At 39.8% G+C, this 27,483-nt stretch overlaps 1 pseudogene; it reads left to right on the plus strand.

Annotated features, from left to right (window-relative positions):
* The window catches only part of LOC130682190 (putative bifunctional UDP-N-acetylglucosamine transferase and deubiquitinase ALG13), a 106,822-nt pseudogene that overhangs the window by 12,702 nt on the left and 66,637 nt on the right, over positions 1-27,483 (plus strand).

Genomic DNA, 27,483 nt, shown 5'->3' on the forward strand with positions numbered 1-27,483 from the left:
TGTGTTACACTGTCTTCCCCGTGCCCACCCCCACCCACATTATGTGTACTAGTCATAATGCCCCATTTTCCATCTCTTCCCTCCCTTACAATCCCTCCTCCTCAGTCACTTTCCCTTTGGTAACCGTTAGTCCATTCTTGGGTTTAGCAAGGCTCTTACTGTCTTGTTCCTTCACTTTTTTCTTTTCTCTAATACTCCACAAGTGACTGAAATCATTTGACACTTCTGTTTCTGTGCGTGGCTTATTTCACTGAGCATAATACCCTCTAGCTCCATCCATGTTGCTGACAATGATGTGATTTGTTTTCTTCACATGGCTGAATAATATTCCACTGTGTATATATATATCACGTCTTCTTCATCCATTCATCTACTTATGGACACTTATATTGGCTATTGTGAATTGTGGTGTGATAAACATAAGGGTTTACATGTCTTTTTTAACCTGGGATGCCTCGTTCCATTTATTTATTTATTCATTTACCTTTATATTAAGTCATTAATTTGTTGTTTATCATTAATCTCCAATTACATGAGTAGCATTATGTTTACTAGACTCCACTCATAAACAAGTTCCCCCCAAATACCCCATTGCAGACACTTTCCATCAGTGGAGTGTTGTATTGTAGAATCACTACTTGTCTTCTTGATGTTGTACAGCCCTCCCTGTATCCCCTCATTACACGTGTGAATCAAAAAGCCTCCGTTCTTCCCCCAGCACTTTTCCCTCCATTGCATCCTATCCTCTCCAGTGGCTTTCCCTTTGTTAACTGTTACTCCATTCTTAGCATCTGTGCATCTGCTGCTGCTCTGCTCCTTCAGTGTTTTCTTTGTTCTTACACTCCACAGACGGAAATATTTTGATACTTGTCTTTCTCAGACTCGATTTTTTTCACTTAGCATAATACCTCCTACCTCTATCCATGTTGCCGAAAGTGGTAGGATTTGTTTTCTTCTTATGGCTCAATAATATTCCATTGTCCATATGTACAACATTTTCTTTATCTGTTCATCTCCTGATGGACACTTAGCTTGGCTATCATGAATAGTGTTGTGATATAGAAATGGGTGCATATATCTTTTGGAAACTGGGCTGCTGTAGTGAAATATTTATTTATTTATTTTGGTGTCATTAATCTACAATTACATGAGGAACATTATGTTTACTAGACTGGCCACATCACCAAGTTCCCCACACCCCCCCCATTGCAGCCACTCTCCTTCAGTGTAGTAAGATGCTGTAGAATCACTTCTTGTCTTCTCTGTGTTGCACACCCCTCCTCATGGCCCCCAAATTATAATACATGCTTATCATAGTGCCCCCTTTTCCCCCCACCCTTATTCCTCCATTCCAACCCATCCACGCAGTCCCTATCCCTTTGGTAACTGTTAATCCTTTCTTGGTTAATGTGATTCTGCTGATGTTTGTTCCTTCAGTTTTATCTTTGTTCTTATACTCTAGGAATGAGTGAAATCATTTGATACTTGTCTTTCTCCCCTGGCTTATTTCATTGAGCATAATACCCTCTAGGTGATTGATACTGTTGCAAAAGATAGGTTTTGTTTTCTTCTTATGGGTATATACCACCTCTTCTTTATCCATTCATCTACTGACGGACACTTATGTTGCTTCCATTTCTTGGCTATTGTAAATAGTGCTGTGATAAACATAGGGGTGCATCTGTCTTTTTCAAACTGGGCTGCTGCATTCTTAGGGTAAATTCCTAGAAGTGGAATTCCTGGGTCAAATGGTATTTCTATTTTTAGTTTTTTGAGGAACCTCCATACTGCTTTCCACAATGGTTGAACTAGTTTACATTCGCACCAGCAGTGTACAAGGCGTCCCCTTTCTCCACAACCTCACCAACATTTGTTGTTGTTTGACTTTTGGAAGGTGGCCATCCTTCCTTTGGAAGGGATACCTCATTGTGGTTTTAATTTGCATTTCTCTGATGACTAGTGATGTGGAGCATCTTTTCATTTTCTGTTCGCTATCTGAATTTCTTCATTAGAGAACTGTCTATTCAGCTCCTCTGCCCATTTTTTAATTTCATTAATTGCTTTTTGTTTGTTGAGGTGCGTGAGCTCTTTATATATTTTCAGTGTCAACTCTTTATTGGATCTGTCATTTATGAATATGTTTCCAATACTATAGGATACCTTTTTGTTCTATTGATGGTGTCCTTTGCTGTACAGAAGCTTTTCAGCTTGATATAGTCCTTGTGCATTTTTAATTTTCTTTCCCTTGCCTGGGGAGATATGTTCATGAAGAAGATATGCTCATGTTTATGTCTAGAAGATTTTTGTCTATTTTTTTTCTAAGAGTTTTATGGTTTCATGACTTACATTCAGGTCTTTGATCCATTTCGAATTTACTTTAGCGTATGGGGTTAGACAATGATCCAGTTTCATTCTCTTACATGTAGCTGTCCAGTTTTGCCAGCACCATCTGCTGAAGAGAATGTCATTTCCCCGTTGTATGTCCATGGCTCCTTTATCATATATTAATTGAACATATATGCTTGGGCTAATGTTTGGAGTCTCTATTTTGTTCCACTGGTATGTGGCTCTGTTCTTGTGCTAGTACAAAATTGTCTTGATTACTGTAGCTTTGTAGTAGTACTTGAAGTTGGGGAGCAAGACCCCCCCACTTTATTCAACCTTCTCAGGATTGCTTTGGCTATTTGGGGTCTTTGGTGGTCCCATAAGAAATTTTGAACTATTTGTTCCAGTTTGTTGTGGAATGCTGTTGGTAATTTGATAGGGATTGCATTGAATCTGTATATTGCTTTGGGCTGGATGACCATTTTGACGTTAATTTTTCCTATCCAGGAGCATGGGATGAGTTTTCATTTGTTAGTGTCCTATTTAATTTCTCTTAAGAGTGTCTTATAGTTTTCAGGCTATGGGACTTTCACTTCCTTGGTTAGGTTTATTCCTATGTATTTTATTCTTTCTGATGCAATTCTGAATGGAATTTTCGTAGTTTCTCTTTCTATTAGTTCATTTTTAGTGTATTGGAAAGCCACAGGTTTCTGTGTGTTAATTTTGTATCCTGCAACTTTGCTCTATTCTGATACTAGTTCTAGTAGTTTTGGAGTGGAGTCTTTAGGGATTTTTATGTACAATCCCATGTCGTCTGCAAATAGTGACAGTTTAACTACTTCTTTACCAATCTGGATTCCTTGTATTTCTTTGTTTCGTCTAATTGTTGTGGCTAGGACCTCCAGTACTATGTTGAATTACAGTGGGGAGAGTGGGCATCCCTGTCTTGTTCCCGATCTCAGAGGAAAAGCTTTCAGCTTCTCACTGTTCAGTGTGATGCTGGCTGTGGGTTTATCATACATGGCCTTTACTATATTGAAGTACTTGTCTTGTATACCCATTTTGTTGAGTTTTTATCTTGAATGTATGATGAGTTTTGTCGAATGCTTTTTCCGCATCTATGGAGATTATCATGTGTTTTTTGTCCTTCTTTTTGTTGATGTGGTGAATGATGTTGATGAATTTTCGAATGTTTTACCATCCTTGTATCCCCGGAATGAATCCCACTTGGTCATGGTGTATGATCCTTTCGATGTATTTTTGAGTTTGGTTTGCTAATATTTTATGGAGTATTTTTGCATCTACATTCATCATGGATATTATTCTGTAGTTTTCTGTTTTGGTGGGTTCTTTGCCTGGTTTTGGTATTACGGTGATGCTGGATTCATAGAATGAGTTTGGGAGTATTCTCTCCTCTTCTATTTTTTGGAAAACTTTAAGCAGAGTGGGTATTATGTCTTCTCTGTATGTCTGATAAAATTCCGAGGTAAATCTGTCTGGCCCAGGGATTTTGTTCTTGGTAGTTTTTTATTACTGCTTCAATTTTTTGCTGGTAATTGGCTTGATTTCATAATTTTTGATCATTGTTTTTGTAGCCTGAGAAAGAATGTGAAGTGAAAATCGGAAAGGTTCATTTTAATTATTTTAACAATATTGTAGCTTTAGTGTGATTTGGAGAGTAATTTTTTATAAGCAGCAAACTCACATACAGATAGGATTTTAAAAGCTTACAATTTAAGCCTGATATAAAGAGATCAGACCTGTAGTGTGTCTACCACCATGCTTGGCACATCAGGAGTGTTCAGTAACAATTAGTTTTTCCCTGCCTCTAATAACTCAAGTAGTGTTGTTGCCAAACAGCTGTGTCTGGAAAGGTCTCTCCCTGTGCACTAGGTGAAGCACTTGGAGAAACCTGAACCTGGAGGGGAGCGGGTTTTTTACTCTGGTCGAGAAAGAATTCTCAAGCAGGTCAGATGAGTGTAGGTTAGGAAGGAATTCATTAACACAGAGCAGCAGGGAAGGGCAGCTGCATTTCAGGCAGCAGAGAACAGGAAAGTGCAGAGGAAAAGTTCTCGGCCTAGGATAGTTTCCCTTGCCTATCGTGAGGCCAAATCATCTGGCATCCTGTGTCCTCTTGGATCTGCATGGCATGGGGACTAGCCACTACAACTCCAGGATTTGGAGGAGCCACAGAACACAGGATGGAGTGAGACTATGTTCTGAGAACTTCCCCAAAAAGGGAGATTTCCAGGTCAGCTACCAAGAGCAGATCGCACAGTTGCAGTTTCATCCATCCAGGTCACCCAGGCGACAGAAACATGCAGGTCCAAATCAGAGCTTTCAGCACTCCCTTCCTACTTAATAGGAGTAAAGTGGAAACAGAATGAAGACTTGGAAATAAAATGAAATAGCAAGGGGACAAATTGCAATAATTTGAGCAGTGACAAAGCTTTATTTGAAAGTATGCAATGAAAGAAAGGAAAATGCAGGCATTCTCAGAGAGGAAGCACACTGAAAGTTTGGGGATTCTGTCTTTTTTACCCAGCAGGGGGTTAACAATATCACTGATCCATACAAGAGGCATATACTCAAGTAATGTTGCACTAGGAGAAATCTCAACTTCTACATAACACACTTTACAAAACTAAGTAAGTTTAAAAGAAATGTAATGCGGCAAAGGGCAGGGGGATGGTTATTGGGCATAGGCTTGACTTATGGTCTCAAGGTGTTTGTCTTTGGTGAGAGACACCATGTCTCCTCCTTTCCTTTATTATAAGTCCTCCAGCTAATTCTGCTAAATAAACCCAACACAAGGGATTTATTTATCCTGTTCTTCTCCAAGACAGTGGTTACTCTCAAGCAGTGAGGACATATCAGTTAAGACTGCTTGCCCTTCCTTGAGGTAGACTGTGGGGTTATTGTCCAATTACCAGAGAATATGTTAGGAATTTTACTTTATAACTCTCTGCTTTTGAAAATGGAATATTAGTCTTAAGATGGGGTCGCTCCTGTTCTTACAATGCTGTTTATATCTCAGCATTTTTCATCAGCCAGGAAAAGTTAACTATGATGCTTCTCTTGTGTCCTTGGCCCTACCTCATTGTTGCAATCAGCTGTCATTCATCACAGCCCATTAAAAACCCAGTTTTATACTTGTATAGTTTTTCAACCGAAGCCTAACATTTGGATCCAATTTATTTGAATTAATTGTTTCTGTTTCTTCATTTATTCTTATATATGTATATTAAATTTTATTTTGGTATCATTAATCTACAATTACATGAAGGATATTCTGTTTACTAGGCTCCTCCCTTCAACAAGTCTCCCTCACATCCCCATTCAGAGTCACTGTCCATAAACATACTAAGATGCTGTAAAATCACTACTTGTCTTCTCTGTGTTGCACATCCCTCCCTGTGCACCTCCCACTATACATGCAAATCGTAATGCCCGCCCTTTTTTTTTCCTGCTCTTGTCCCTCCCTTCCCACCCGTCCTCCCCAGACCCTTTCCCTTTGGTAACTATTAGTCCATTCTTGGGTTCTGTGATACTGCTGCTGTTTTGTTCCTTCAGTTTTCTTTGTTCTTATACTCCACATATGAGTGAAATCATTTGGTACTTGTCTTTCTCCGCCTGGCTTATTCACTGATTTATTTATTTATTTACTGAGCATAAAACCCTCTAGCTCCCTCCATGTTGTTGCGAATGGTAGGATTTATTTTTTTCTTATGGCTGAGTAATATTCCATTGTGTATATGTACCACATCTTCTTTATCCATTCATCTCCTAATGGACATTTAGGTTGCTTCCATATCTTGGATATTGTAAATAGTGCAGCGATAACCATAGGGGTGCATCTGTCTTTTCAAACTGGGCTGCTGCATTCTTGGGGTAAATTCCTAGAAATAGAATTCCTGGTTCACATGGTATTTCTATTTTCAGCATTTTGAGGTACTGCTTTCCACAATGGTTGAACTAATTTACATTCCCACCAGCAGTGTAGGAGGGTTCCCCTTTCTCCACAAAATTGCCAACATTTGTTGTTTGTCTTTTTGATGGTAGCCATCCTTACTGGTGTGAGATGATATCTCATTGTGGTTTTAATTTGCATTTCCCTGATGACAAGTGATGTGGAGCATCTTTTCATGTGTCTGTTGGCCATCTGAATTTCTTCTGTAGAGAACTGTCTGTTCAGCTCCCCTGCCCATTTTTTAATTGGATTATTTGCTTTTTGTTTGTTGAGGTGTGTGAGCTCTTTATATATTTTGGATGTCAACCCTTTATCGGATCTGTCATTTACAAATATATTCTCCCATACTGTAGGTTACCATGTTGTTCTATTGATGGTGTCCTTTGCTGTACAGAAGCTTTTCAGCTTGATATAGTCCCATTTGTTCATTTTTGTGTTTGTTTCCCTTGCCCGGGGAGATATGTTCAAAAAGAGGTCACTCATGTTTATGTCTAAGAGATTTTTGCCTATGTTTTTTTCTAAGAGTTTTATGGTTTCATGACTTACATTCAAGTCTTTGATTCGTTTCAAATTTACTTTTGTGTATGGCATTAGACAGTGATCCAGTTTCATTCTCTTACATGTAGCTGTCCAGTTTTGCCAGCACCATCTGCTGAAGAGACTGTAATTTCCCCATTGTATGTCCATGGCTCCTTTATCGTACATTAATTGACCATATATGTCTGGGTTAATGTTTGGAGTCTCTATTCTGTTCCACTGGTCTGTGGCTCTGTTCTTGTGCCAGTACCAAATTGTCTTGATTACTGTGGCTTTGTACTAGAGCTTGAAGTTGGGGAGTGAGATCCCCCCCCCACTTTATTCTTCCTTCTCAGGATTGCTTTAGCTATTCGGGGTCTTTGGTGGTTCCATATGAATTTTTGAACTATTTGTTCCAGTTCATTGAAGAATGCTGTTGGTAGTTTGATATGGACTGCATCGAATCTGTATATTGCTTTGGGCAGGATGGCCATTTTGACGATATTAATTCTTCCTAGCCAGGAGCATGGGATGAGTTTCCATTTGTTAGTGTCCTCTTTAATTTCTCTTAAGAGTGTCTTATAGTTTTCAGGGTATAGGTCTTTCACTTCCTTGGTTAGGTTTATTCCTAGGTATTTTATTCTTTTTGATGCTATTGTGAATGGAATTGTCTTCCTGCTTTCTCCTTCTATTAGTTTATTGTTAGTGTATAGGAAAACCACAGATTTCTGTGTGTTAATTTTGTATCCTGCAACTTTGCTGAATTCCGATATTAGCTCTAGTTGTTTCAGAGTGGAGTCTTTAGGGTTTTTTATGTACAATATCCTGTCATCTGCAAATAGTGACAGTTTAACTTCTTCTTTACCAATCTGGATTCCTTGTATTTCTTTGTTTTGTCTGACTGCCATGGCTAGGGCCTCCAGTACTATGTTGAAGAACAGTGGGGAGAGTGGGCATCCCTGTCTTGTTCCCGATCGCAGAGGAAAAGCTTTCAGCTTCTCGCTGTTCAGTATGATGCTGGCTGTGTGTTTATCATATATGGACTTTATTATGTTGATGTACTTGCCCTGTAGAACCATTTTGTTGAGAGTTTTTATCATGAATGGATGTTGAATTTTATCGAATGTTTTTCAGCGTCTATGGTGATGATCATGTGTTTTTTGTCTTTCTTTTCGTTGATGTGGTGGATGACGTTGATGGATTTTCGAATGTTGTACCGTCGTTGGATCCCTGGGATGAATCCCACTTGATCATGGTGTATTGTCCTTTTGATGTATTTTTGAATTCGGTTTCCTAATTTCTTTTTGAGTATTTTTGCATCTATATTCATCAGGGATATTGGTCTGTAGTTTTCTGTTTTGGTAGGTTCTTTGCCTGGTTTTGGTATTAGGATGATGTTGACTTCATAGAATGAGTTTGGGAGTATTCCCTCCTCTTCTATTTTTTGGAAAACTTTAAGGAGAATGGGTATTATGTCTTCTCTGTATGTCTGATAAAATTCCCAGGTAAATCCATCTGACCCGGGGGTTTTGTCCTTTGGTAGTTTTTTTTATTACCACTTCAATTTCGTTGCTGGTAATAGGTCTGTTAAGATTTTCTGTTTCTATCTAGGTCAGTCTTGGATGGTTGTATTTTTCTAGGAAGTTGTCCATTTCTAGGTTTCCCAGCTTGTTAGCATTTAGGTTTTCATAGTACTCTCTAATAATTCTTTGTATTTTTTTGTGGTCCATCCTGAATTTTCCTTTCGCATTTCTGATTCTGTTGGTTTATGTTGACTCTCTTTTCCTCTTAATAAGACTGGCTAGAGGCTTATCTATTTTGTTAATTTTCTCAAAGAACCATCTCTTGGTTTCATTGATTTTTGCTATTGTTTTATTCTTCTCAACTTTATTTATTTCTTCTCTGATCTTTATTTTGTCCCTCCTTGTGCTGACCTTAGGCCTCATTTGTTCTTCTTTTAAAATTTCAATAATTGTGAAATTAGACCATTCATTTGGGATTCATCTTCCTTCTTTAAATATGCATGGATTGCTGTATGCCTTCCCCTTAAGACTGCTTTTGTTGTATCCCACAGTAGTTGGGGCTTTGTGTTGTTGTTGTCATTTGTTTCCATACATTGCTGGATCTCCATTTTAATTTGGTCATTGATCCATTGATTATTTTGGAGCATGTTGTTAAGCCTCTGTGTGTTTGTGAGCCTTTTTGCTTTCTTTGTACAATTTATTTCTAGTTTTATGCCTTTGTGGTATGAAAAGTTGGTTGGTAGGATTTCAATCGTTTGGAATTTACTGAGGCATTTTTTGTGGCCGAGTGTGTGGTATATTCTGGAGAATGTTGCATGTGCACTTGAGAAGTATGTGTATCTATTGCTTTTGGATGTAGAATTCCGTAGATGTCTATTAGGTCCATCTGTTCTAGTGTGTTTTTCAGTGCCTCTGCGTCCTTAGTTATTTTCCGTCTGGTGGATCAGTCCTTTGGAATGACTGCTATGTTGAAGTCTCCCAGAATGAATGCATTTTATCCTTTTTCTTCCTTTAATTTTGTTAGTATTTGTTTCACATATGTTGGTGCTCCTGTGTTGGGTACATATATATTTATAATGGTTATATACTCTTGTTGGACTCAGCCCTTTATCATTATGTAATGTCCTTCTTTATTTTTTGTTACTTTCTTTATTTTGAAGTCTATTTTGTCTGATACTTTTATTGCAACACCTGCTTTTTTCTCTCTGTTGTTTTCATAAAATATCTTCTTCCATCCCTTGACTTTAAGTCCGTGCATGTCTTGGGGTTTGAGGTGAGTCTCTTGTAAGCAGCATATAGATGGGTCCTGCTTTTTTATCCATTCTTTGTCTTTTGATTGGTGCATTCAGTCCATTTACATTTAGGGTGATTATTGAAGGGTATATACTTATTGCCATTGCAGGCTTTAAGTTTGTGGTTACCAAAGGTTCAAGGTTAGCTTCTTTACTATCTTACTGTCTAACTTAACTTGCTTATTGAGCTATTATAAACACGGTCTGATGATGCTTTATTTCTCTCCCTTCTTATTCCTTCTGCTCCCTTATTCATATGTTGAGTGTTTTGTTCTGTGCTCTTTTTAGGGTGCTCCCATCTAAAGCAGTCCCTGTAAGATGCCCTGTAGAGGTGGTTTGTGGGAGGCAAATTCCCTCAACTTTTGCTTGTCTGGGAATTGTTTAATCCCTCCTTCATATTTAAATGATAATCGTGCTGGATACAGTATCCTTGGTTCGAGGCCCTCCTGTTTCATTGCATTAAGTGTATCATGCCATTCTCTTCTGGCCTGTAGGGTTTCTGTTGAGAAGTCTGATGATAGCCTGATGGGTTTTCCTTTGTAGGTGACCTTTTTTTCTCTCTGGCTGCCTTTAATACTTTGTCCTTGTGTTTGATCTTTGCCATTTTAATTATTATGTGTCTTGGTGTTGCCCTCCTTGGATCCCTTGTCATGGGAGTTCTGTGTACCTCTGTGGTCTGATGGCCATTTCCTCCCCTAGTTTGGGGAAGTTTTCAGCAATTACTTCTTCAAAGACATATTCTATCCCTTTTTCTCTCTTCTCTTCGTCTGGTACCCCTATAAATAGGATATTGTTCCTTTTCCATTGGTCACACAGTTCTCTTAAAATTCTTTCATTCATGGAGATCCTTTTATTTCTCTCTGCATCAGCTTCTCATTGTTCCTGTTCTCCGTTTTCTAGTCCATTAATGGCCTCTTGCATCTTGTCCATTCTATTATGAAGTCCTTCCAGAGACTGTTTAATTTCTGTAGCCTCCCACCTCAGTTCTTGCATATTTCTCTGCAAGTCCATCAGCATGGTTTTGACTTTTGTTTTGAATTCTTTTTCAGGAAGACTGGTTAGCTCTATCTCCCCAGGTTCCTTCTTGGGGGAAGATGTAGAAGATGTCGAAGCTGTCTGGGTTAGTCTTGTCTGGATCAAGTTTTTTTGCCTTTTCATGTTCATAGGTGCAGTGGAATGTTATTGACGCATCTATCAGCTGGAAGGGTCAAGACTCTTTCCACTTGGCCCCTGGCCTTTCTTTACTGGGACAACTGCGACCCCTTGTGGCCTGTGTTGGGAAATTGCCTGTAGACTGGGTCTCTGTATCTTGCCGAGCCGGTATGGAGGAAGCTCCCTTGCTGTGGTCATAGCCAGCCTCAGGCTGCTCTCTGCTATGGCGGGGCCCTGGAGGGGTAATGGACGGGGGGCTGTTTGGCTGTTTACCTCCATGAGGGGTCTCAGAGCTGTTGCCCAGGGGGTTAGTGCGCCCGGAGTTTCCTGGAATTTCCAGCTGCTGGACTGTGACCCGTGATGCTTATGTATAGCTGTGGGGTCCCTGTCCCTTTAAGACTTTCAAAAAGCACTCGCTTTTCTTTGTCTCAGGGGCGCCGGCCGCAGGACTGGCTCACAGGTCTTTCTGTCCTGCTTCCCTAGTACCCAGAACCCCACGCGTGCACTGTGTCTGCGCTCTGGTGGGGATGGCGGGGCTGGGTGTTCAGCAGTGCTGAGCTCCCTCTCCCTCCCTGCTCCGATTCCTCTCCTCCCACCAGGAGCTGGGGTGAGGGGCCGCGGGTCCCGCCAGGCTGCGGCTTATATCTTACCTCTTTCACCCGGCGCTGGGTTCTCACAGGTGTGGATGTAGTCTGGCTGTTGTCCTGTGTCTTCTGGTCTCTCTTTTAGGATTAGTTGTATTTGTTGTATTTTCAAAAATATATATGTTTTTGGGAGGAGATTCCCACTGTCTACTCATGCCACCATCTTGGCTCCACCTTCTTATATATTTTTAAATATCTTTTTGAATCTTTGTTTTATTAGCTGTTTTGCACACTCTTGGGTAAACGAAGTTCTTCATTTTACTCACTAGTATCTTTAAGAAACTAGGTAACCTAGCCTGAACTTTTAAAATACAGTTGAAATAAAAATATCGATTAGTAAAACAAAGAGGAAAAATATTTTTTGTCCCTTTATATTTCTAGGTTCTCAGCCTGAAGCCTTGCAAATTTAGACTGGCAAAAGACATATCAACAAGCAAAAAGCAAAGAGAAGTTTATTAATATGTGCATTAATGCACACATATAGGAGTACTCAACGATGAGTACCTAAAGGGGTAGTTATAACTTGAGCTTATATAGCATCTCAACAAAAAATACATTTTAAGAGAAGAGACACGAGCGGCAGAGCCAAGATGGTGGTGTGAGTAGGACAGTGGGAATTTCCTCCCAAAAACGTATATATATTGAAAATACAACATATACAACTATCCCTAAAAGAGAGACCAGAAGATACATGACAACCCCCAGACTACATCCACACCCGTGATAACCCAGCGCCAGGTGAAGGGGGTAAGATACAACCCCCAGAATGGCGGGATTCGAGCGCCCCTCACCCCAGCTCCTGGCGGGAGGAGAGGAGTCAGAGCAGGAAGGGAGGGGGGCCCTGGACTGATAAATAGCCAGCCCTAGCCATCTGCACCCAGAGTGCAGACACACAGTGTATGGGGTGCTGGACACTAGGGAAACAGGACAGTAAGACCTGTGACCGGCAGCCTGGGGACAAAGAAAAGCGTGTGCTTTTTCAAAGTCCTAAATGGACAGGGACCCCACAGCTGTACTGAAGCACCCCGGGACACTTAGCCCAGCAGCTGGGAATCCCAGGGAACGCTGGATGCCCTAACCCCCTGGGCAGCAGCTCTGAGACCCGTCACAGTGATAAACGGCCCCCTGTCTGTTCCCCCAGCACCCTGCCATAGCAGAGTAGCAGCCTGAGGCTGGCGACGCCCACAGCAAGGGAGCTTCCTCCATACCAGCCGGGCAAGACACAGAGACACAGTCTACATGCAACTGGCAAACACAGGCTGCTAGGGGTTGCCGTTGTACCCGTACAGAAAGGCCAGGAGCAAGTGGAAAGGGTCTTGGCTCTCCCAGGTGACAGACGCGTCAATAGCATACCACTGCATCTATCAACATGAAAAGGGAAAAAAATTTGATCCAGACCAGACTAACCCAGACAACTTCCACATCCTCCCCTGAGAAGGAATCTGGGGAGATAGATTTAACCAATCTTCCTGAAAAAGAATTCAAAACAAAAGTCATAACCATGCTTATGGACTTGCAGAGAAATATGCAAGAACTAAGGATAGAGAATACAGAAGTAAAACAATCTCTGGAAGGGGTTCAAAGCAGAATGAACGAGATGCAAGAGACCATTAATGGACTAGAAATCAGAGAAAAGGAATGCAGAGAAGCTAACACAAAGAGAGATAAAAGGATCTCCAGGATTGAAAGAATATTAAGAGAACTGTGTGACCAATCGCAACAGAAGAGTATTTGCATCATAGGAGTACCAGAAGAAGAGAGAGAAAAAGGGATAGAAAGTGTCTTTGAAGAAATAATTGCTGAAAACTTCCCCAAACTAGGGGAGGAAATGGCCTCTCAGACAACAGAAGCACACAGAACCCCCACAACAAGGGACTCAAGGAGGGGAACAGCAAGACACATAATAATTAAAATGGCAAAGATCAAAGACAAGGACAAAGTATTAAAGACAGGGAGAGAGGAAAAAAAGGTCACCTACAAAGGCAAACCCATCAGGCTATCATCAGACTTCTCAGCAGAAACCTTACAGGCCAGAAGAGAATGGCATGATATACTTAATGCAATGAAACAGAAGGGCCTCGAAGCAAGAATACTGTATCCAGAACGATTATCGTTTAATTATGAAGGAGGGATTAAACAATTCCCAGCCAAGTAAAAGTTGAGGGAATTTGCCTCCCACAAACCACCTCTACACTACACGGTATCTTAGAGCGACTGCTCTAGATGGGAGCACTCCTAAAAAGAGCACAGAACAAAACAACCAACATATGAAGAATGGAGGAGGAGGAATAAAAAGGGAGAGAAATAAAGAATCCTCAGACTCTGTTTATAATAGCTCAATAAGTGAGTTAAGTTAGACAGTAATATAGTAAAGAGGCTAACCTTGAAACCTTGGTAACCACAAACTTAAAGCCTGCAATGGCAATAAGTACATATCTTTCAATAATCACCCAAAATGTAAATGGACTGAATGCACCAATCAAAAGACACAGAGTAATAGAATGGATAAAAAAGAAAGACCCATCTATATGCTGCTTACAAGAGACTCACCTCAAACCCAAAGACATGCACAGACTTAACGTCAAGGGATGGAAAAAGATATTTCAAGCAAACAACAGAGAGAAAAAAGCAGGTGTTGCAGTACTAGTATCAGACAAAATAGACTTCAAAACAAAGAAAGTGAGAAGAGGTAAAGAAGGACTTCACATAATGAAAAAGGGGTCAGTCCAACAGTAGTATGTAACCATTATAAATATATATGCACCCAACGTAGGAGCACAAACATATGTGAAACAAATACTAACCGAATTAAGGAGGAAATAGAATGCAATGCGTTCATTTTGGGAGACTTCAACACACCTATTCACTCCAAAGGACAGATCCACCAGAAAGAAAATAAGTAAGGACACAGAGGCACTGTACAACACACTAGAACAGATGGACCTAACAGACATCTATAGAACTCTACATCCAAAAGCAACAGCATACACATTCTTCTCAGTGCACATGGAACGTTCTCCATAATAGACCACATAGGAGGCCACAAAAAGTGTCTCAGTAATTTCAAAGAGATTGAAATCCCACCTGCCAACTTTTCAGACCACAAAGGTATAAAACTAGAAATAAATTGTACAAAGAAAGCAAAAAGGCTCACAAACACACAGTGGCTTAACAACATGCTCCTAAATAATCAATGGACCAACGACCAAATTAGAATGGAGATCCAGCAATATATGGAAACAAATGATAACAACAACACAAAGCCCCTAGTACTGCGGGATGCTGCGAAATCAGTTTTAAGAGGAAAGGACCTAATGTCACAATTATCAAATTGGAAAAAGGAGAACAAATGAGGCCGAAGGCCAGAAGAAGGAGGGACATAATAAAGATCAGAGAATAAATAAGTAAAATTGAGAAGATTAATACAGAAGAAAAAAATCAATGAAACTAAGAGCTGGTTCTTTGAGAAAATAAACAAAATAGATAAGCCTCTAGCCAGACTTATTAAGAGAAAAAGAGAATCAACACACATCAACATAATCAGAAACGAGGCAGAAAACATCATGATGGACCCCAGAGAAATACAAAGAATTATTTGAGACTACTGTGAAAACCTATATGCTAACAAGCTGGAGAACCTAGCAGAAATGGAAAACTTCCTAGAAAAATACAACCTTCCAAGACTGACCCATAAAGAAACAGAAAACTTAAACAAACCAATTACCAGCAACGAAATAGAAGTGGTAATCAAAAAACTACCCAAGAACAAATTCCCGGGCCAGATGGATTTACCTCGGAATTTTTTCAGACATACAGAGAAGACATATTACCCATGCTCCTTAAAGTTTTCCAAAAAATACAAGAGGAGGGAATACTCCCAAACTCATTCTATGAAGCCAACATCACCCTAATACCAAAACCAAGTGGGATTCATCCCATGGATGCAAGGTTGGTACAACATTCGAAAATTCATCAACATCATCCACGACATCAACAAAAAGAAGGACAAAAAATATACATGATCATCTCCATAGATACTGAAAAAGCATTCGACAAAATTCCACATCTATTCATGATAAAAACTCTCAACAAAATGAGTATAGAGGGCAAGTACCTCAACACAATAAAGGCCGTATATGATAAACCCAAAGCCAACATCATACTGAACAGCGAGAAGCTGAAAGCTTTTCCTCTGAGATTGGGAGCAAGACACGGATGCCCACTCTCCCTACTGTTATTCAACATTCTCCTGGAGGTCCTAGCCATGACAATTAGACAAAACAAAGAACATTTTCCGAAAAACACAAGAGGAGGGGATACTCCCAAAGTCATTCTATGAAGCCAACATCACCCTAATACCAAAACCAAGTGGGATTCTTCCCAGGGATGCAAGGATAGAATCCAGATTGGTAAAGAAGAAGTTAAACTGTCACTATTTGCAGATGACATGATACTGTACATAAAAATCCCTAAAGACTCCACTTCAAAACTACTAGAACTGATGCTGGAATAGAGCAAAGTTGCAGGATACAAAGTTAACACACAGAAATCTGTGGCTTTCCTATACACTAACAATAAACTAATAGGAAGAGAAATTAGGAAGACAATTCCATTCACAATAGCATCAAAGAGAATAAAATACCTAGGAATAAACCTAACCAAGGAAGTGAAAGACCTATACCCTGAAATCTGTAAGACACTCTTAAGAGAAATTAAAGAAGACACTAAAAAATGGATAGTCATCCCATGCTCCTGGCTAGGAAGAATTAATATTGTCAAAATTGCCATCCTTCCCAAAACAATATACAGATTCGATGCAATCCCTATCAAATTACCAACAGCATTCTTCAATGAACTGGACCAAATAGTTCAAAAATTCACATGGAACCACCAAAGACCCCGAATAGTTAAAGCAATCCTGAGAAGGAAGAACAAAGTGGGGGGGGGAGGGGAAACTCACTCCCCAACTTCAAGCTCTACTACAAAGCCACAGTAATCAAGACAATTTGGTACTGGCACAAGAACAGAGTCACAGACCAATGGAACAGAATAGAGACTCCAAACATTAACCCAGACATATATGGTCAAATTAATATTTGATAAAGAGCCATGGACATACAATGGGGAAATTACAGTCTCTTCAGCAGATGGTGCTGGCAAAACTGGACAGCTACATGTAAGAGAATGAAACTGGATCACTGTCTAACCCCATACACCAAAGTAAATTCAAAATGGATCAAAGGACTTGAACGTAAGTCATGAAACCATAAAACTCTTTAAAAAAAAACGCAGGCAAAAATCTCTTACACATAAACATGAGTGACCTGTTCTTGAACATATCTCCATGGGAAAGGGAAACAGAAGCAAAAATGAATAAGTGGGATTATATGAAGCCGAAAAGCTTCTGTACAGCAAAGGACACCATCAATAGAACAAAAAGGTATCCTACAGTATGGGAGAATATATTTATAAATGACAGATCCGATAAGGGCTTGACATCCAAAGTATATAAAGAGCTAACACGCCTCAACAAACAAAAAGCATATCATCCAATTAAAACATGGGCAGAGGAGCTGAACAGACAGTTTTCCAAAGAAGAAATTCATATGGCCAACAGATAGGTGAAAAGATGATACACATCACTAATTAGCGGAGAAATGCAAATTAAAACCACAATGAGATATCACCTCACACCAGTAAGAATGGCTCCCATCGAAAAGACAAAAAACAACAAATGTTGGCGAGATTGTGGAGAAAGGGGAACCCTCCTACACTGTTGGTGGGAATGTATATTATTTCAACCATTGTGGAAACCAGTATGGAGGTTCCTCAAAATGCTCAAAATAGAAATGACCCAGAATTTACCGTAAGAATGCAGCACTCCAGTTTGAAAAAGACAGATGCACCCCTCTGTTTATCGCTGCACTATTTACAGTAGACAAGATATGGAAGCAACCTAAATGTCCATCAGTAGATGAATGGAGAAAGAAGAGGTGGCACATATACAAAATGGCATATTACTCAGCCATAAGAAAAAAACAGATCCTACCATTTGCAACAGCATGGATGGAGCTAGAGGTATTATGCTCTGTGAAATAAGCCAGGTAGAGAAAGACAAATACCAAATGATTTCACTCATATGTGGAGTATAAGAACAAATGAAAACTGAAGGAACAAAACAGCAGCAGAATCACAGAACCCAAGAAGGGACTAACAGTTACCAAAGGCAAAGGGACTGGGGTGGATGGTTGGGATGGGAGGGATAAAGTTGGGGGAAAAGAAAGGGGGCATTACAATTAGCATGTATAGTATAGGGGGGCACAGGGATTGCTGTGCTACATAGAGAAGACAAGTAGTGATTTTACAGCATCTTACTACACTGATGGACAGTGACTGTGAAGGGGTATTCGTGGGGAACTTGGTGAAGGGAGGAGCCTAGTAAACATAATGTTCTTCATTTAATTTAAATTAATGGTACCAAAAAAAAAAATAGTTGGTGCAGCCAGGGAAGGGAAGGTAAGTTTCAAGGAAAGAACTGCCCAAACTAAACCTCATCATAATCTCATTGAAATAAAATTTACATTGAAAAAAAGAAGAGAAGAGACACGACAAAGGAAGAGGACTGTGAATTTCTTGGGTGGCAAATTGTTGGAAGGTAAACAAATGGGAGAAATGGATCCTAAGTGTTAATTGGCAAAGTTTGCTATGTAGATATGTAGATTCCTATGGTATTCCTATGTAGAATTATCTCTGGTGGTTATCTTCTTCCTTCCTGGTAGAGTGTAGGGAACACCTTTATGATTACTTCTAGGCAAATAAAGGTAAGCAGAGTGTTTTTCTCATGTATCTGCTTCTTCCCAATAGCCTTCAGCTTAAAACAATCCTTATCTCAAAGCACCATATTTTGGGGTGGGGTATTTTGTTACCCTTTAAAATTAAACCATTTTCTTTATGGTTCTCCCAAAATTGACTCACAATTTTGTACTATTATTTTAATCCAAGATTTGACTTGTGTAGCCCAGAAATAATTTTGGTGTCCCTGAAAGTAAGGTAATTGGCATCAACATTTGTGAAGAGGGGGAGGAAAGGGAGAGGCAAGTTTTGGCAACTTTTCAAGAACATAATGGACCCACAAAGCAGAGATTAAAAACAAATGTTTTACAACATGCAACTTTCTGCCTGGTTATCTGATTCTATAGTGGTTTGTGTCTTTTATTGGATTTTGAAAGAGCCCTGGAAATGTTGCCTCAGTTCACTGGTATGCTCTGAACGTTATCTAAGTGATATTGTTAGGCAGAAAGACAGAAATGAGCAGGATGCAAAGGAGAAATGGCCCCCCAAAGATGACGCAGGGAGTTGATCAAATAGAACCAGAAAGAAAAAAGGACTCAGAGAGTTAATCAGATGAAGCCATAGGGTCCAAGAGTGACTCAGGAAATGTCCAGGGTCCCCCCAGATAAGAAACATCAGAAGCACAGACACAGCACAGCCCCCATTTCGCCAATCAGAACAACCTTAGAGAGCCAACAGCTCTCAAGGAAGGACCTCTCTGCCCTGCCAAAACCACATAAAAGAAGCCTCAGAATGAGCATCCTGGCCTGTCTCACCATAGGCAGGCCTGCTCTGTTACTCTATTCAGAGTGCACTGAAACTTTGCTTTCTTAACTTTGGTCTCTCATCTCACTATATCTGATTTCCCAGCGACACCAAGCCAAGTCCTTTCCTTCCTAACAAAATCGTTTCAGAACCCTGAACCCCAAGTCTATTCTTTGAAGTTCCAATCCCTTGAAGTACTTGGTATGGTTCTTTTCTATGAGGTTCTGAAACTGTTCTTTGTTGAAGATACAAATTCTAGTAGTTTATGGTAGAAGCATCAGGTAAGTTTTAGAGTAAACAATAACATTAACAGATTTAATGGCTGTAGTTAATTTATTACTGTTTCCAATGCTATGTTAATAGAGAGAAGTTAAATTCAGTATTGGAGTACAGTATATAACAGTTTCTTAAGAGTTTTGATGAGGTGAGTTGAGGGTTACCCCTGAAGGCAAAACAGTATTACCTCTGAAGGACCGGGAGGGCACTGACAAATCATCAGGGACTTCCCATAAAGCATATAATTTCTGAAATGTTTATGTAATAATATTTTGTCAAAATAAACTTAATTTAGGGGAGGTTGAATGTCTCTTGATCTGATAGCTCTTCCCATGCGACTTGATAGTAGTAATACATTAAACAAACATAACTCTTTCCCAATATCTCTCTTTATAAGGATAGCAAATCTCGGTGATTCCAGAGGCCCTCTGAGAAGTATTCATGGTTTTATGTATAAAATTGCATTTTAGGTATAAAGTATGCCCTGAAAATTTTATTTGTTCTAAATTTAGGAACTGATTTTGGGAAGGCAAAATCAAGAGTTTCCAGAGATTTGAGCACGTTATTAGACAGGCTCATGAGTGAAAAACCAATTTAATCAAAGCACAGCAGTCCCCCTTACTGGTGGGGGATTCCTAAACCTCAAGTGGGTGCCAGAAACTCTCGACAGTACTAAACCCTATATATACTGTTTCTTCCTGTATTTACATATCCATGATAAAGTTTAACTTATAAATTAGTCACAGTACAGATTAAGAATAATTAACAATAATTACAACAATGTACTGTAATAAAATTATGTGAATGTGGTCCCTCTCACAATATCTTATTGTACTGTACTCACCCTTCTTGCAATAAGTGAGATGATAAAATTCCTACATGATGAGATGAAGTGACGAGAACAATGTAGGCATAATGCACATATTAATAAACTTCTGTTTGCTTTTCTCTTGTTGATCTGTCTTTTGCCAGTCTAAATTTGCAAGGTTCCAGGAGGAGAACCTAGAAAGATAAAGAGACAAAAAAGATTTTTTCCTCTATGTTTTACTAATCAATATTTTTATTTCAACGGCATTTTAAAAGTTCAGGCTAGGTTACCTAATTTCTTAAAGATATGTCAGCAGGATAATCTGCTTCTGGACCATAATAAACAGCGGATAACAAACTGTAGAAAGTGAAACCATGGATGAGATGGGGATTACTGTACAAATAAAGATTTGAAAAGAAACAGAATAAAATACTATTGTAAGTGAAGAGCCTCTGTGCTCTGGGGTTTTCTCCCCTTAAATTATTAAGGACATGATAAAGGCAACTTATTAATTTTAATTTTTTATTGAAGTATAGTTGATATACAATATTATATTGGTTCCAAGTATAAAACTCAGTGATTCAATAGTTACACACATTAAATCCTCACCCCAACTAATGCAGTTATTAACATTGAAAGATATTACAGAACCACGGACTACATTCTCCATGCTGCACTTCCATCCCCAGGACCAACATATTACAATTAAGATTTGGTGTCCCCTTATCCCCCTTGTAAGATAAATTTTAGCCGAAGTAAGCAGGCAGAGAGAGGCAACAAAGGGCCAGGTACTTTATTTGAATGCCCTGGGGCGAGGTTCCGTGGCCTTCCTGTCACAGGCCAGGGAAGTCACACCTGGTCAGGGAGGTGGGGGCTTATAAGGGATTAGGAGGGGGAGGAGTGGGCAAACTATCCTAGGGGGTGTGGAGAGGTATGATTGGCTAAAGGTGACATAATAGACAACTAGAAACTTTTTTCCTTCCCAGAGGGAGGAGGCTGACATCCGGGTCTTAGTTGGCACTTCAGAAGGATGGAATTCAGGAAGTGCTGTCCCCTTTCCATATAAGGCACGGACCTTGGGGTCTGGTCTGTTCTCCCCCTATGGCATCTCCCTGTTCTGTTTGTATGTCCTTCTTTTTCCTTCCTCCAGCCTAACACCCTCACCCTACCCACTTACCCCAACCCCTCTCCCATGATAACCACCAGCCACTTCTCAGTGTCTATAAGTCTACTACTGATATGTTCATTCTGTTTTGTTTGTATATTTAAAGGTAACTTAAATCATAGAAAATTAGTCTTGTAAGACATAGAATCTCTATCTAGGCAAGATTACACTTAAAGAATGACCTTTCATACTGTAGGAGGAAATATTCATTACTAAATAAAGGAAACAAGACTGTTTAAACTGAGGGAGTACTGTAAACACTAATATATTTTATAGCTTTGTTTCAGCCTCAGGTATTATAAACCAAAGCAAATAAAATTCACTTTCTAAAATGTCCTTTGTCATACTCTCTCATATTCTTTTAGAGGATCTGTGAGGTCAAAATGATTTTCATTATAATACTAAAATGTTATTTGTCTTTTTGACTCTCATCCTCTCATGAGCGTACTGTATTTTCCAGAGGCTATGATAATGCAATAGATTAAGTGCAGAAGAAGATACAAGGATCCATTTCTCTTCTGTGAGCTCAGATAGTAAAGAGATTTGCCAAAAAAATGTGAAACAATGCTATTCTTTTCAGAAAAATTCTGGTTTGAATAATATAGTTATTTTTCATAAAAATTAGGTCATTTAGATTAACATGCAATGTGTTCATCATTGCTACATTCCAATGAATCAATATTTTTAAACTTTCTCATTTTTAATATCATATGGTAAATATCAATAGTTATAACTCACATTATAATACACATAACCAAGAGCTCTTTGAGGTTCTCAACAATTTTTAAGAGTATAAAGGAGTCTGGAAACCAAAACTCTGCTTTAGAAAAAAAAAGTATTCTTTTTCCTTGAAAAACCAAAGTACATACACATATACTGTTGTACTTCTCTGTCACTGTTACTGATTGAAGACCCTCAACCACCTATATTAATTCTCAATTTTAACCAATGTGACTAACTGTGGGTAAAATTGCAGGATTTCCAGAATCACTCCCCTGGCTTTAGTGCATTTCCATATCAACAGGGGTTCCTAAGGGGTGGAGAGAGGTAGTTCATCTCCATATTAATGGGTAATTATGAGGGCAACCCAGGGCTTATCTGAACCTGAGAGGCTGGAGAGGACGGGTATTTGCTTGCTTCTGACGGAGCAGGAGAGAAACGACCCCGGACCGCTGTTTGTAAACAATAAATAGGTTTTAAACTTTATTTCTCCCTTTGACTGATTTCGGTTTCAGCTAGGTATTTTGCCCCTGGATGTCCTCTCCCCGGAATTACACTAACCTTTATTATAAAAAGAAAAGTGCAGGGTACATAATTGAGAACTGTCTGATTTATGCAAGCATTTTAACAGACTAGCAGAGCTTTAGAATGTACGTGACAGAATTTTCTATAGCCACCAAATCTTTTTCATAACTTCTTATAATGGTGAAAACACATTCCTCAACTCCAAGATAATAGCTTCTCTATAGCATTTCAACGTATGAAGCAAAAGGATGTCAATTTAGCATTATGCTTTGTATAAACCAGTGTTTCAACATATTACTTACAAAGTAGCTGTGCTATGATTAACTATTAATTTACTCAGTTTAATGTCAGGCCACAACTTTTAGTTGCTTAAAGATTTTGGAAATTATCCTCAAGCTGGTATAATATAAAACAGTTGTTGTTGAAATAACTTTTGTCAGAATACTGATTTAATGTAGTTGAAAACAAATTTCTATTTTTCATAATTATAAACATTTTCAAAGTAACATTAATTTATTTGATCAGTAAGCATGTATGAGTTTAGTAAAAACACCCAAGTAAAATAAAATGCATGCTTGTATTATATTTAACACTAATATAACAGAGAAAAGACTTGCTAAAATTTTCCATTAATTATGTAATCTTGGATTCTTAAAACATTTGTGGATCAGCTTGTGCAAGATGTTTTAAGTTTGGCACATTTAAATTATAAGTTCAGTTTTCTTATTTTCTGGAAGTTGAAGCCTATTTGATTTATATATATGTTTATTCACTCTATGAGCTAATTAAAACAGTGCTCCTTTAATATTTTTCAGATATATGAAAAAATCTTACAGACACAAGAGGTAAAGGCCTTTCTGAGTTTCAGAATACTTTGGAATATTTGTTGTCTTTATAGTTTAATAAGTACTCGTGGTTTATTACTCTTATTGGGCAGAAAACATACGTATGCTTATGTTTTACTATTTAACCACAGCCTTTCTACATTTGTCATTATGAACCTTAGCTGCACTGCATCATTCGTTCTTGAAATTTGGCATCAAGAAAAGGATAGCAAAATACCACTCCTCAAAAATGCAATTAAACAAGCTACAAGATATAAAGAATCCAGCAGAAATAGACTAGGTTTTTTCAGCATATGTTTTAGCCCTAATTCACCTCCAATCCTCTTTCTCTTTCAAAATAATTTCTTCTCACAGCTTTCTTCCTGTATATCATCAGGCAGGACAAAGCATAAATATGGTTTAAAGGGAGATTTTAATCAGGAAAGAAAGAAGACATTAGAATGAAAAAGAGCACCTGATGATCTAATGCTGGGAGGAGAAGTCTTGATAAATCACCTCTCCTGTACTTGGCTACCTGAGTGTAATTATCTGTGCTGTTTATTCAGGCTAATGTATAACTTTAAATTTCATCATACTTTAACATATCCTTACATTTTAAATGGTTCAATGGATGGGTTCAATGAATGATAGATGTAGGTTTCAGGCCTTAATGCCTCTTATTTTACACACAAAACTTATTAATGGAGTTTGACTCTGCAGCTTCCCAGGGACCCCATAAGCGCTCTGACTTCTTGAGAATCACATTTGTAAGAGACCATTGCCAATTACTTTGAAATGGCATTATTTTTGGATTGCAGTCAACAGACTTGAGGCAAAACCATCACTCAAATGTATATGGGCAAAACATGTTCACAGATAAAGAATCCCAAACCTCAGCATCATTGAAAAGATTTGTGGTATCCAACCAATTATGTGAACTCTTAGGATAGGGTATGAGGCTTCACTGTTCTTGCTTAACCACGACGTTTTAAGAGCTAAATTAAGTCTGTCAGTTCCCTCCTCCTTCTCCTCCTGGTGAGGCTGCCGTGACTTATACACGCAGAGGGTTATCATCAGTGGCCGGCTGGTGGGCCATAAATAGTCTTTGACTCCACCCTCCCCGCCCCAAAGATCTGATTTCCATCGCCCTATGGCGGCCGTGGCGGACTTCCGCCTCCCGCACCCCCCGCGGCCCCTGCGCTCCTGGATTCTGTACGTCATATCCGGTCGTTGCGGTTCGGGGAACGAGCCCGCGCGACGAAGTGTTTGTTACTGTAGGGACCATCAGCTTTGACGACCTCATCGCGTGCGTATCGGCGCACGCCAGTCGGCCAGTGAGTTGAGGAGGCGAGCAGGCGGGCAGCGGCGTTGTTCGCTGAGCTCGCCGCTTGTAGCTTGCCACCGCTAGCCTCGGTAACCTCGGCCTGATTGCAGCGCTCACTCAGGTGCCACCGCCCGCTTCGCTAGCTCCTCCCCGCGCCCGGCTGGGCCCTCTTGCGGCCCACCCGGCCCTCAGGGCCCTCTGCCTCCTCAGATCGCTCCCCCACCCTTTTCCGGCGCCTTCTCCTGCCCCTGGCTTTTTTCCTCAGATTCTCCGCCTCCGCCTCTCTGCCCAATAACTTCGCCCCTTCTTCCTGAGGGCCGGGGCTGCTCTCGCCGGCTCCACTGGCTCGCTTTGGGCCGCGTGGTGGGCAGCGGCCGCCTCCGCGCGCTCCGCTGGGCCTGCCAGGCGCGTCGTCTCGGCTCAGCCCCGCCGTGCTGGAGCCGCGCCCGCGCCCGGCCGCCTGAGGCGCCCTCGCGGCAGGCGTTTTTGGGCGCGCGGTGAGTCCTGAGCGCGCCTTCTCCTCAGGGCTCATAGTTCGCGCAGCCCCATCCGGGAGGCCGAGCGGGCCAATTTCTTGGTCTCCTCACTAGTTTTCGACACCCTTTTCAGAGTCCTTGCCTGATCTCATGCCCCTCGAGTGGCCAGTTCTTTCACGGCTTGGTCAGCCAGGTCGCTTACGTCCATTCTGGCCAAGTGAGCTAACTTGCTGGGCCCAGTACAGGGAAAAGTCGTTTTGGAAAACTTACTTTATTCGGTCATTCTTTTGGACAGCCCGTGCTCTGGCCTGAACACCGACCATAGGGTTTGTTGTTACTGCTGTTTTTCACAGTGGCCTGTTGAAAAAGCCCGTTTTTTTCAGTTTTCTCTATTTAGATAATCAAGAGACTTGGTTACAACCGGCTTGTCCTGCAAATAGGTAGAGGAAAGGTGGTACCTGAGCCATTCAGTACGGAGTCATTTACTCTGGATGTTTACAGGTACAAGAATTCCTTGACAGAAGACCTTGGGAAGGCAGATCTTGTTATTAGTCATGCAGGTCAAGTGTTTTAGAATCTCAAAGAGTTCGGTTTTGGTAGACAGTCACAAATCTGAACCTTTTGAGGTACAGTAAAATCACTAGAGTAACTCACTGTAGCCCTTTTGAATGTAATGCTCGAATATAACAATTGAGAACATTTGTGGAGATAATTTATTTCTGGGTGACAGAAGGATGAGAAAAATTAAATCACCAACCCAACTTTAAGAAACCCTTAACACAGGGGAAAAAATAATTTACCTGATAACACATGCCAAAGAGTTGTCAAACTTGAAATTACTGTTTGGGCTTAAGCAGGAGTGTTCAGCCAGCCAATTGGTTGGATTGTTCATGGAGAAATTAGCTTAGAAAGATTTTTTACATATTTGTTAAGATTGAGTGTGAAATGAATGCTTTCAAAAATGTTCTTTAACGATCACATACTGTGTAACTCATTGCTAGCTTCTTAGAGAACCATCCTGTTGTAGTTAGATTGCCAGTACCTTCAAAATAACTGTTTTTGGGGAGGATTGCAGTTTTGACTGCTGGAAAAGTAAGGGAGTAAGTTTCTTGGTTTTTAAAAAGCCTAGTTTGAAGAGAGGTCTTTCAAAATAGACATTACTACTGGGTTTGGTGATTAGAAATGTATACGATACTAATAGATTTTGGTATGGTTTTGCATGATTTGTGTATATAACTTGTTGAATTCTCCCAAACAGTCCTATGAACTGTAGTGTGTGCATTTCACAGGAAGAAACTGAGACAAAGAAGTTAAGTAACTTGTCTAGTCAGTAAATGGTAAACAGTCTGCTGCTAAGAGTTTGTTTTAACTACTACCCTAGCATCACCTAAAGATTTTGCCTAGTCACTTATCAGTCTCTTTGCTCCCGCTTAAAATAGCTAAAATGATTTTAGATTTCAAAGTTGAATTGACCCAAGTATTGTATATACGAACATTAGTGGAGATTTGTTCTTGACTATTTTTAGGGTGGTACCTCACAGGCAGAATCATAAACAGTGTTAAAAATTTTTCTTTATTGGTGTGTCTTCCTATTGAAGGCTTGCTTTTTCTACTTGTGTTTGAATGGAAGTACATTCAGTTTCATGTACAGCGTGTTGAACCTGAGACTGATTTAGATTCAAGACTCATACTTAGGGCTTAGTACTAGAGGGCAGGTGGCAAAGCACTCGGTCATGGGTCATCAGTGGTGAAGAATGTTTTTCAAGTCAGTTTTATAACACTTCATTAGAGAGCAACTGATAATTACATTTTTGTCATTTTAAAGGTATATAATTAAAAGGCCGGGATTGTAGTGTTGCAACTAAGTTTTTTTTTTACTTTTTAATTTTGTTATCATTAATCTACAATTACATGAAGAACATTATGTTTACTAGGCTCTCCCCTACCCCAAGTCCCCTGCACAAACCCCCATTACAGCCACTGTCCATCAGCATAGTAACATGTTGTAGAATCACTATTTGTGTTTCTGTGTTGTACAGCCCTCCCCTTTCCCCCACCCCCTACATTACACATGCTAATCATAATACCCCCTTTCTTCTTCCCTGACCTTATTCCTCCCTACGCTTCCATTCTCCCCAGTCTCTTTCCCTTTGGTAACTATTAGTCCGTTCTTGGGTTCTGTGATTGGGTGCTGTTTTGTTCCTTCAGGTTTTCCTTTGTTCTTATACTCCACAGATGAGTGAAATCATTTGGTATTTGTCTTTTCTCTGCATGGCTTATTTCACTGAACATAATACCCTCTAGCTCCATCCATGTTGTTGCAATTGTAGGATTTGTTTTCTTCTTA

The sequence above is a fragment of the Manis pentadactyla genome, chromosome Y (genome assembly GCF_030020395.1).
Source record: "Manis pentadactyla isolate mManPen7 chromosome Y, mManPen7.hap1, whole genome shotgun sequence".
NCBI lineage: Eukaryota > Metazoa > Chordata > Mammalia > Pholidota > Manidae > Manis > Manis pentadactyla.